The following is a 13,106-nucleotide window of genomic DNA, read 5'->3' as shown; positions in this document are numbered from 1 at the left end:
CAAAAAAAAAAAATAAAAAAAAAAAAAAAAAAAAAAAAAAAAGTAAAATTTAGGGGGGTCAATAAGGGAGCCTTTGTCCATGGCCCCATAAGATGGCAACTCTGTCAGTGGTGGTAGCAGTGCATATGGAAGGAATGATGGATTTATGATATTAATTTGTCATTCCAGTTCCCTTTCCTGTCTCACAATACTTTCTCTTTTTTGGGAAGTCATAGTTTAAGCACTCTGAGAATAGTATACCACTTGCCTTTACCCTTCCACTGTAACAAGTACTTGACACATGTCATCCTTGATCTAGAAAAGAAGGAAGACTCCAGTCCAACGGCCTTTCATCCCAAGAGGCTCTGGGAGCTTCTCTGGCCTTCTTTGTTTATCTTCTCTGTCCAACCCTGTCCAGAGCACCCACCTCAGGCTGGTTTTAGAGAACTGGGCATAGAGAAGAGAAGCTGAGGCCAATCTCCCTCCTCCCAAACACAAAGTATCCATTAAAACCTGTTCTTCCATAGTGTTTTCTTGCTTCCTAGGGTCTGGGGAGAGGATGCTCACAAGACCAGCCTGCGGCAAGTATTTCTGCAGGTGGCACCCTTGGCACCTCTCTGACCTGTGTTACATTGTCTTGTCTCCATCCGTGACTCTGAGGTCAGTCAGTTCATCCACCTACCGCCGCTCCAGGAGTCGAAGAGCACGCACACGGAAGAAGATAAAAAATGCTCAGACTGGCTTGTAATTTATAAGCTGCCTCTTTCCAAAAATTCTTGAGAAAAGCCTCAGTCATACTCAGGGACCTAATCAGCTTTAAGAAAGTCTCCGCACAGCCTCCCCTTTTTAGAAATATGAAGATTTGTGTCATAATCTCTTTTACCAAACTTCATCAGGCCTTCACTATGCTTTGCAGTGACTCGAAGATGATTGTGCCGTGAGTGTGTGTGTGTGTGTGTGTGTGTGTGTGTGTGTGTGTGATCTCCAATGTGAAACAGTAGAATTTATAAAGCACTTTCCCATATATTTCTCCTTTAGTACTTACTACAACCCCATGAAAAGAATGAGTCTCGGAGAGGTAAAGTTATTTGGTGATGGGCATTCAACTTATAAGCTCCAAGAAAGTAGAGTCTTTGTCTGCATTATTCTCCATTAAATCTCCAGAGCCTACACAGTGCCTGACACAGACTAGATTTCTGATAAGTATTTGTTGAATTAATTAACAAGTGAGTTAACTGTAACTTGATGAAATTGAGATTAAAATTCAGAATTCCAACCTTTCTATCCACTATGAATTGATTCCCTCTGATAGCACAGTGCATTTATCTACAGAAATCTGAACAAATGAAAGCACTTACTCAACTCAGTCTTGTAGCTGAGAAACATTTTTGTGTAACACATATCAAAGTCGTGCTCCATATGACTGAGTCTATCCATTTGGTGTATTGTGGGCAGAATAAGGCTGTGCGGCAAGGAATTCTCAGACTAGGGTTTCTCACTGTGCTTTGACTCTATGACCCTTTGTGGTGCTACACGCCCCTCCCCCACCCCAGCCCCCAAAATATACATACACATTTTGCACACCATTTTATGGAGTGCACAAACTCCCTACTCAAGTTCAAGACTATCTTTGGGGGCTTCTTTGCCAAAATGGATGTTTAATGTATAGTAAGTTCCTCTGATAAGCTGTATGCCCCCACAGGGTACATGGCTACTGCTGGGCTTCCAAGGGTAAGAAAGGAAGGAAGGAGAAACAGAAGGTCACGAAAAGTGGTGCTCTTTATTGCATCGGCAGCAGAACAGCAAGCAGCTCACTAGAATTTCTAACTGGCTTGGAATGCTAAAGGATAGGAAAGGTTGGTCAAATAATTCTTTCAGATGCTTCTACTCAAGAAATCTCAGAGCAGTCTGCTGGTTAGTTGACTAGTTTTTCATTTATTTCTGAGGAATGAGAGAAGGTTGATTGTACATCTGAATCCTTGCTGACCTGTGGCTGGGAGCTGTCTGACACATTGCATCAAGTCTTGGCCTATTTGTATAAATATGATTGAGTGAATGATTGATTTATCCTCAGAGAATTCTGAGTCCCAGGCCATCTTTTTGCCCCTTTCCCCCACTAATATTCTTGGTAAATACAAATAGAGTGGTTTTATAAACACTCTTTTAATAAACCCCAGAAATTGAGCCAAGACTAGCATCTACAATTCCGCTTTCAGGAACAGGTTCCCTTTTGCCTCAGATCATTATTCCTTGTGAAAATACCACATTCAGTTAAACAGACTTGCTGGTGTGGTCAAATAAAATGGTAAAATGCAAAATAAAAGACCTTTTGTAGGGGCTTCCCTGGCGGCGCAGTGGTTGAGAGTCTGCCTGCCGATGCAGGGGACACGGGTTCGTGCCCCGGTCCGGGAAGATCCCACATGCCACGGAGCGGCTGGGCCCATGAGCCATGGCCGCTGAGCCTGCGCGTCCGGAGCCTGTGCTCCACCTTTTGCAGGGAGGAATGAATGAAGTAAAATAATTCTTCTGCCAGCTCAAATACATCTAAATATCTCTAGAGTTCCATGACCTTCAAAATAAAGATGAATTTGTGAAGATTAGCAGTGACAGCCATGGGAAGTAGAGAAAGATAGCAGAGCCCAGCCGAGCTTTCAATGAGGAAAAAAGAATTCAACCATTGAGAATTCAGGGGCCCCAAATCCTGTATATAGCAACTGAGCATAATGTAAGCTTCCCATATCCTGCTTGCTACCACTGTGCCCTCACTTTAGAAAGGCAAGTTTCTCCAACAGAATGAAAATCATATGCTATATATGTACAATATATTTTTTTAATTATGAAAGAAAATGTACAAAACAAATACACATGTAACAAACCAAAATATACTTAACAAGATAATATATAATAAAAATGTGTTAATATATACCTATATGTATAATGCATTAATAGTTAAGCAAGCTTGAAAGCAAGAAATAATGATGGTAAATGTGCATTTAATGTTTACCATGTGCCAGGCACTGTTCTCAGGATTTCATATATATTAACTCATTTGACCTTCACAACAACTCCATGAGGATACAATTATAATCCCCATTTCACAGTTGAGGAAACTGAGGCACAAAGAAGTTAAGTAACTTGCCCAAAGTCATACAGCTAGTAAATGGCAGAGCTATTTTAATTCTAAGTTGTCAGAATCTAGACTACTCTACAAAAAAGGAACTCAGTGTAGAAGTTGAAGATGGAATTTCCCATGGGCGTGTTGGAGCTGAAATACACTGGGGCCAGGGGTAGTATCAGCTCTGAAGGGCAAGAGTTGAAATCACATACCCCTGTGTGCTGTAAAACTGAACCCCAAATCATGCCTGAAGCTAGACACTGGGACATTCTGTCTTGATGTAGCACTAGGAAAACTCTGCCTGCTGTTAGGGATGTGGCTCTGAAGAGGGGGAAAGTCACTTGAAAGAAACAGAGATCCCAGGACCACTCTGTCCAGGAGTGGGTTCTGAATTCACACTCCCTTCATGAAATGGGAATGAGACGTTAACATAAAAACTGGTCTGCAGGCAAACTTTGGGCCTCCCCCAAAAGATGTCTCCCATGAGAAACAACTCTCCCTGAACACGAACTCAGAAGCACAAAGGAAACAAACTCCCAGGAAAGACAGTGAGCAGATATACAAGAACAGAAGACAATTGAGCAATCTGAAAGAGGTTTTCAACTAGAATTTTTTTCTAAAAAATTCAAGAGAACAAGAAAGAAACATGCAAAAAGTAATATTTTGGATAAATAATAAGAGAATTTCTAAAAAGAGGCAAATTTATACTCTAGTTATGAAAAACAGTGCTTTAAAAACCTTAATACCTGAGTAAAACAGCAAAGTAAAGCTGAGGAGAAAATTAATAAATTACAGATAGATGTGAGGAAATCACTCAGAACACAGTTCAAAGAGATAAAGAGATGGAGCTCATAAAAGAGAAAATAAAAGATATGGAGATAGAATGAGAAGCCCCACATGTGGAAGAGAGGTACTACTTGAGGAGATGATGGCAATATGTTTTTATACATAAAGAAAATTATGAATCCTCATATTGAAAAAGAACATGGAATCCAAAGATGATAATTAAATAAAAATCCATACTTAAACACATATTACTGAAATGACTTTACATAAAAATAGTCTCCTGAGGAAAAGGCATATTACCTTAAAAGAAATGATAATCAGTTTAACTGCTGACTTATCATGATCAGTGATGGATTCCAGAAGACAATGGATTAATATCTTCTAAGTACTGATGGGACACAACTGTTAGTTTAGCTTTTTACAACCAGTTAAGGTAACACTCTTAAATGACAGCAAAATAAATACCTTTTTAGACTTCCACGAACTAAGGGTTTACTACTAAGACTTCACTGAAAGAATTACCAAAGGACATACCCCAGTAGGAACAAAATTTAAGAGTAAGATTCAAGAAGCATTGGTGAACAAAGAAACAAACAAAACATATAAGGAAATTTAAATAAGTATTGTCAGTGGGAATACATTGCTCTGATCAGCCATAATACAGAGAAAGAGGGTCACTTTGGAATTAGGGAGTTCTGAGGTCTAACTCAGGAGAAAAACTGACATTGATAACCTTCCCACTTTGAAAAATACATCATAAATGTAGCAGTATAAAGTATGCTAATTGAGTAAGATGGTATTTTCTAGTCTGTTAACTAGTCATTATTAAAGCCCTTGAGATGTTTTCTAAAAGTACAGATTCTCAAGCCCCGTTGTTTATTTTTGCACAGCATATCTGGAAGGGACCTTTGCTTCTGTATTTTTTCAAAGTCCCAGCTAATTTTGCTGGGAAATCATAGTTGGTACTAGCTAGCTCAGCAGAACACAACCTCTAGGTTCTTGCCCCTTGGTTCTCCAAGATGGAGTGACCAGCTATGAGCCAGATCCCACTGGAAAAACTGATGTACCATAAGAAGAAGCACTTGAAAAGTGTCCTGGAATTATAATGGGAAAAGTCTCTGTATCCTCCCTGGCATGTAATGTTTTTCCAGGTGATTGGTTTAAGGAGGTAATTTAGTAGATCCTGATAATTGGAAACAAATTATTTTGAAGTGATTTAAATTGTTATATTGTCAGGAATTGACTATTTAGGCATAATGAGTTTAATTGAGTGTCAGGAAGTGTTTTTTACAATGATGTAATAACTGTTCACATTCTGTTTGCAATAGCAGGGAGCTTTAAATGTTTGAAGTGACTGAGCAGTGCTGCTTGTGAGAAAGTGCTTTTTAAAAATATGTAAATATTATTAGCACCTTCTTTAGCCTGGTGACTTCTTACCGTGACTAAAATAGGATATCACTTACCAAAATCCTAGATTTGAGGTCCCATGATCTATTTCTGAAGAATATTTATCAGTGGGGCCCAATTCCCCAAACTTAGCAATAGATGCACTACATATGAAAAGCCAAAGTCTAGGGAAGTATAAATTTACTTCTTTTTCTAACACTTGCTACACTGAATTTGGGGGATTAAAAAAAAGTGTGTAGTGTGTTATATTAAAGCCCTCTCCCTTTGTCTGAAGTCCTTGGGATATGGGAATGGTGGAATTTAGAAATCATGACCTTCACCTATAGAGTTGAGCATATCCAAGGTTGAGTTACAGGAGAATTATCCCTCAGTTTTTCCCATTTACAGCAACCCCAAAAGAGCACGATTCTGTCCCCTCAGTCATAGTGGATTGCTACTACTCCTCCGAGCCTCTTCTCTCTGTTAGCCTGTGAATGCCTCAAGAGCAGGGTCTTGTTAATCAGGCAGTCTCCAGGTCTAGACTTGTGCTTGGCACAAAATGGGTACCCAGTATATTTTTGTCTCTGATTGACTGAGTGAATAAATGAAGTCCCTGAGGTGATTGCACTTATCGTCATCTCAGAAAAACATTTCATCCCCTTTACATGAACCTCTGCCCTATGTAACCTGGGCTAGTTCAGGATTTGGTTCACATAGGTCTGTACTTTCCAATATGGTAGCCACATGTGGCTATTTACATTTACACTGATTTAAATTAGATTAGATTTCAGTTCCTCAGTCACACTAGCCACAGATTAAGTGTTCAATAGCTTCATATGGCTAAAGGCTACTGTCTTGGACAGCACAGCTATAGTGCTGTCTGTCATTGTAGAAAGTTCAGTTGGATAGGGTTGCTATAGATAGACCCTTAGCTGGGACTCCTGGAGCTCTATATCCATCTCAGATTTAACCAGTTAACAGTGTGACTGGGCAAACCACTCACGTTCACATGAGCATGCTATTCCCTTTGCCCGAAGCATTTTTCCGTCATGGTGTAGTCTAGTTAATTGCTTCTCATCTTCCAGGTCTAATAGCCCCAGCTAGGTCAAGGCCTCTCATGCAACCTTGTGCAATTTCTTACCAAGGTTAATGTTTTACATATATTTTTTTTTCTAATTTTTAATTTTTTTCTTTTTTACCATTTTTAAAGTTGAAGACACTTTCTACATTTTTATGATTACTTGATTAATATCTCTCACAACAAACTGTCAGTTCTAGGACAGGAACAAGTCTGGATTTGTTCAGCATTGTACCCCCAGTGCCTAGCAAAGTGAGTGACACATAGTGAGCACACAGTGCTTTTTGAACAAATCAATGAATGAACCATCGGTTTCAGTGTCTCTGCCACTGCAAGTGGTCGGTGCTCTGTTGGGCTGATATTCAGCTAAGAAACACAGACATGGCCATATCTGTTGTTCACAGCCATCATCCCTTTGATCGCTAAGGATGTGCATTCTGCTTCATTATTGTCTGGGCTAAATATTTTCAACATCACCCCTGGTGATTCACCAGCACAATTTAGACCTTTGAGGTAAACAGACTGACTGTGCCAGTTGAATATCCACAAGCAGAAGAGCATAACATTTCATCTAGGATTTGAGGCAGGCACTGTTAACCTTCCATATAGAGGAGCCACTCATCCAAACTCTCCATCAAGTCAAAAACCTGACACTGAACCCCTGGACTGTTTTCTGGACAGTAGCTCTTCTCTAAAACCCACCACCTCCGGGGTTTAACATCCAGCCCAACTCTCAAGATTACATATAGGAAGTTAGAAGACATACAGGTCAATGCTCCAAAATTCTAGCCACATTTCTCCCAAGTGCCCCAGAGGTTTGCAACTGTCCAGGCTCTCCTGAGCATCATCCCAGAACTCGTTTCCATGGAATCTTGAGGCAGTGGGGGCAGTTCCAGCCGAGTCTCCTGAAGTGGTTCAGATCTGCACATATCACAACCATCACTTACAGGCAGACCAAAACAGCAACAAAAAGAGCTGCCCACTAGGGCTCCTGTGAGCCTTCAAGTCTGAGTTCATGTGGCTCTCACTCAGAAACGGAAGTGGAAAACCAAATAAAGTCAACTCCATGGAGGTCCTGGGGACTTAACACTGAGCAGCCACACAAATACCAGAGTGATGCATCATGATTCATGTTCTTACAATAAATGCCTAAGAAAGTCATAAGGATTTGGCACTTAGTATAAAGCATTGGCAAGACGGCTCAGAGTTTTCTGCCAGTTGTAAAGTGTGGCCTGGGACATTTTCTCCCATTGAGCAATATGCATTAGCAATGTTATCTATAGTAGCAAAGGAGTTACTCATAAAACTTTATTAAGTGACATCAAGACATTTTTTTTTTTTCATGTTCTTTTCTGTTCTGGGAGAGGCTTTAGAAAAGACACTAAGTTTTTGTTTTTCCCAGTAAGTCCATACCAGCCCAATATTAGAAGATGAAACACATACCTAGAGGATTAGCAATCCAGGAATCATTGACTTAATACTGTTTATACTTATAGAATAGACTCTGCAGAAGAAACAAGTTAAAGCAAAGAGCATTCCTATAGAGCAAATTCCTCGATTACCATTTAGGGAATCATGAAAAGGAAGGAAGGAAGGAAGGAAGAAAGGAAGAAAGAGAGAGAGAGAGAGAGAGAGGGAGGGAGGGAGGGAGGAAGGAAGGAAGGAAGGAAGGGAGAGAGAGAGAGAGAGAGGGAGGGAGGGAGGGAGGAAGGAAGGAAGGAAGGAAGGGAGAGAGAGAGGGAGGGAGGGAGGGAGGGAGGGAGAGAGAGAAAGAAAGAAAGAAAGGAAGAAAGGAAGGAAGGAAGGAAGAAAGAAAGAAAAGAAAGAAAGAAAAGAAAGAGAAAGAGAAAAAGGAAAGACAGAAAGAAAGAAAAGAAAGAAAGAAAGAAAGGAAGGAAGGAAGGAAGGAAGAAAGAAAAGAAAGAGAGAGAGAAAGAGAAAGAGAAAAAGGAAAGAAAGACAGAAAGAAAAGAAAGAAAAAGGAAGGAAGGAAGGAAGGAAGGAAGGAAGGAAAGAAAGAGAAAGAGAGAAAGAAAGAAAGAAAGAAAGAAAGAAAGAAAGAAAGAAAGAAAGAAAAAAGACCAAATGGTTCTCTGGGCCCTCACAAGTATGGGAAAGGGTATGATGCCTCACCAGGAAAGGGGCTTTTCCATTTAGAAAAACAAAATTAACAAAATTGCATCCCCATGGTGGCTCAGAAGGCTAGTGGCCCAGCCAACACATCCATTCTGGCCAACTTTAAAGTGGACACATCCTTGCTGACAAATCCATTAAGTGATTATCTGTGTGGCTCACTGAGGCAGCTAAAATAGATAGGGAAGGTGCAGGCCATTTATCTTGTACACTGAATGGATACCTTGCTGGCCGATGGCCTGATAGTGTGAATTCTTGGTTTAGGATAGAAGAGTTGGAAGAGACCTTGGGAAGAATTACTCTTCTCTGCCCTCCTGTTTGATATGAGAGGTGCCTGGACAGCATCTCCAATAATTTTCTATATCGACAGTCTCAAGCAACATGAGTCAGAGAGGAGATCCAGGGGTCGAGGGGCACATTTGCAGGGCAACATCTGTCCACGGCTGTGGAAGGCCTTGCAGCATCTCTCCTCAGGCCCCCCTGCTTCCTTGTGGTCTCTCTTGCATCTAGGCCTTTGCACATGTGGTTCCTTCTGCTTGGGACCCTTTCCACTCCCCACTCGTCATCAACCTGCCTGGCTAACTCTCCCTTATCCTTGCAGGCCTTCCTTCTGACAAGAAGCCTTCCCTGACTTGGGAGGTTTAGGTTTGGTGCTGCTTCTCTGGCTTGACCCACTAGGGTGAACAACCATCCTGGTTTTCCTGGGACTGAGGGACTTCCTGGGATGTGAGGCTTTTAGCGCTGAAATCAGGACAGTCACCCTGTCTCCCAGGCTCCTTGTGCTTACCTTCCCCAGACTTGGGGTCTTCTACTGTAACTGCCTGCTTACTTGTAGCCCTAGAACAGCCAGTTCTCTGAAAGCAGGGATAGGGTCATTCATCTCTGTAATCCTGCTGCATGTCTAGCACAGCTCTAGCACATGGCAAATAAGCAAAAGCCAAAACTGGAATAGGTACTTAGTGCTGAATGAATGAATGTAAAATTGACATTCTTTTTCATATGGGTTTCTCATTCCTGTTTCCTGCAGTCTCTCCCGCCATTCCTTGAATCCGGGTGTGGATCCTGAGACTTGCTCCCAGCACCCAGAGCAGCTAACACATGCCTGGCAGAGGCTCCTGCATACAGATCACTGCACTCTTCCTTCCCACTCTGGGTCACCATTTACTAGCATAAAGAACCTAAGGCCTAGGAAATATATTTTTGTTATTGTTGATTTCTTTGGCTACCATTCATTGAGAGTTTACAGGTCAAGCACTACGCTACGCCCTTTCATTCATTTTCAGATTTAATACTCAAAATAGCCCTACAAGTTTGTAGCCCTACAAGCCCTACAGTTGCCACCATTTCCCAAATGAGGACCCTGAGGCTCAGAGGAGTTAAGTAAATTGCCTGAAGTCCCACAGTTGGTTACAGGTGACTTGAAGCTAGAACCCAAGTCAGAAGTTTTTTGCTTTTAACCACTACCCTCTAGTGCCAGAAGCCGTCTGTGGTGTTGGATGGAGGCAAGCTGAGGGACTTTGCTGTCAAGTTCATAGCACAGTAAACTGGGGCCAGAGACACACAGGGCTGTTTTGTCCCTTACCCGTCACCCATCCTGAGCCTGGCCACCTCTTGGGGGAAGGAAGCGTGGTTCAGAAGCACGTGTCCCTGAATTTCAGGGAAGACTGACCCAGTGGTTTTATGAGAGAGCTGAAAATAGCTGATAAAACAGGAAGGCTCTCAAACCCTTTATGTAATAAATGAGAAGCCAAGATCAAGAGGGGTAGAACTTTTATTCAAGGTAACACGGCCAGACAGTGGCAACACCAGGCCCGAAACTCTAATTTCTGACTTCCTGTCCATGTCAGCTCCCCACTTTCTTGCCCCATCTATGACTATTAAAAACACACAAAGCTCTCTTTACCACATTCCTTGGGTTTTAAAGCCACTGCTCCTGCTGTCGTCCCTGCCCAATCCTAATATTTTTTTCTTTCTTTTTAACATTTGAGGAAGAAAGTGTTATTTTTTTGAATTCCACAATGTCACTGTAACATGTAATAAATACTTTTTATTATTTATTACCAAATGTTTAGGGGCCATGAAAGACTGAAAGCTCTTCTATTCCTTCTGATGCAGCTCTAACAAGTTTGCTCCAGTCACTGGTTGGGGTGGGGGTGGTGTGGCTAGACTTGGTGATTTAATCTTCTCAATGCCATTCACTGTATCTGTAAGATTATGCTAGAATTGTAGGTGACTGGAAGATTTATTTTAGCTCAATCATTGTGGCCCTGAGAATGGTACGTTCTCAGAAACATCTATCCAGGCACCCAAGAACACCTGAATGAGCTAATGGGGAAACCAGTCCAAGAGGCTGGGTCACACCAGAGTCCACAGTAGTCAGAAAGTTCTGTCCCAGGGTAAGGGCTGAAGAAAGCACTGCACATTTAAAGCCAGTTGGGCAAGCTAACTTTGGGAATATTTTTGGTACTTTTAAAAACAGTGTCCAAAAAACCAAGATGGTGGAGGAGTGGGAGGATGTGGAGTTCATCTCTCTCCACAAATGCATCAAGAGTACATCTACAGGGGCTTCCCTGGTGGCGCAGTGGTTGAGAGTCCGCCTGCCGATGCAGGGGACGCAGGTTCGTGCCCCGGTCCGGGAAGATCCCACATGCCGTGGAGCGGCTGGGCCCGTGAGCCGTGGCCGCTGAGCCTGCGCGTCCGGAGCCTGTGCTCCGCCACGGGAGAGGCCACGACAGTGAGAGGCCCGCGTACCGCAAAAAAAAAAAAACAAAAAAAACAAAAAAAACAATACATCTACAGATGGAACAATTCTCACAGAACACCAGCTGAACACTAGCAGAAGACCTTGGACACTGGAAAGGACAAGAAAGATCCCCACATAACTGGGTAGGATGAAAGAAAGAAGGGAAAAAGAAGCTCCCTGGTGGGGAGCTGAAGGAGAGGAGAGGTTCCTGCATCCGGGGAAGCCCCATCACCAAAGGGGAAATCAATTCGGACAGAAAGGGAGCATCTGAGGCTGTCAGAGGACTGTGAAACGGCTGGTCTGTGGCAGACAGGACAGAGTGAGACCTACACAGATGGTCCGTGCCACAGCCCTGCATGCCCCAGACTGGACATGTGTCCACCAGTCCACAAGGGGGCTGAGAGCTGGAACGTGGGGATTGAAGAGTAAAGCCGGGGGGAGGACTGCTGTTGGCTGTGAGGAGACAGCCTGAGGGGACGAGAGGGAGGAAATCCACAACCAGGAATGCTTGTGGAGGAAACCCAGACTGCCATAGAAGCAAAGTGCCACAGTTGAGTGGCACGCAGGGGGTGGAGCTGCCATTGCAGCCTCTCTCTCCCCACACGCTGGCTCCCTGCCCTGCCAGGCACTAGGAAAAGCCCCCTCCAGGGCTGGCCTTCTCACACCAGCCACCAGGCGCTAGGAAAGGCTCCCACTGGGGCTGGATCTCTCGTGCCTGTGGCTGCCAGCTTTCCCGGACACCTGTGGCCATCAGGGCCCCTTCGACCCAGGCAGTCATGCCACCTCCACGCCCTGTCCTCAATGGGGCAGACCCGAGTGCTCCAGGGCATCCTTGGAAGCAGACTCCTGTGGGTGGCTGAATGACAGAGGTGGGGCTAAAACCACAGCTGAGCCCTAGGGGCAGGGAGACTAAGGAAGAGGAACAAAAATCTTTCCATGCAGCTGCACAAACCACAGATTAAATCCATGCAGTCGTCTTGGTAAACACTGCATCTATGGAATATCTGAATGGACAGCGAGTGTTCCCAAAACTGAAAACGGTCTAGCTCTAGCAGCTGTGGACTTTGGGGACTATTATATGTGGGAGTTGGGCTAGGTCAGACTCTGAACTGCCCGCACAGTGCCCACAGAGGGACCAGAGAGCTTCCTAGAGGTTTTACAGGGCCTCCTGGGGAGGCAGGGGTTGGCTATGACTCACTGTGGAGGCAAGGACACTGACAGCTGAGACCCCAGGAAAACATACTTATTACTACTTTTTAATGTTTTATTTTGTTCTGTTTTTATTATTATTTTTTTAATTTTTATTTATTTTTTAAATATATTTTTTATTTTTTTATATTTCTATTTCTGTGTTACTGTTTTGTTTTTTTCTTTCCTTTGTTCTATTTGTTTTTATCTTTTTTCTTCTTTTTTAATTGTTTTTGTGGGTTTGGTTTGTTTGCTTTTTCCTTCAGTTTGCATTCTGCTTTTGGTTTCTTTTTTCTTTTTCGTTTTGTTTTTAATTGTTTGATTTCATTTTCGGATTCTTTTGTTTGGTTGTTCTCTTGCTTTTTGTTTTCTCTGTTTTTGTTTCTTATTTTGCATGTGTGTGGTTTCTTTGGGTTTTTTTTTTTTTTGGTTTGTTTTTGTTTTGTTGGTTTTGCTTTTATCATTTCTCTGGGGTTTTGTTTGTTTTTAATTATTGCTGTTGTTGTTTGCTTGTTTTTATCTTTGCTCTTTGTCTTGGGTGTTGTATGTCTGTTTGTTTTCATTTGTTTTCTTCCCGCCCTTCTTTTTTCTTTTCTTTTTTTTCCCTTTTTTGCTGAGCCGTGGGGGCAGGGGTGGTCTTTGTTCCCAGGCCGGGGGTTGGGCCTGAGCCTCTGAGGTGGTAGCATCGAATCCAGGAA

This window comes from Lipotes vexillifer, unplaced genomic scaffold, assembly GCF_000442215.2.
Source record: "Lipotes vexillifer unplaced genomic scaffold, Lipotes_vexillifer_v1.1 scaffold170, whole genome shotgun sequence".
In the NCBI taxonomy this organism is placed as follows: domain Eukaryota; kingdom Metazoa; phylum Chordata; class Mammalia; order Artiodactyla; family Lipotidae; genus Lipotes; species Lipotes vexillifer.
This window is presented reverse-complemented; position numbering follows the sequence as displayed.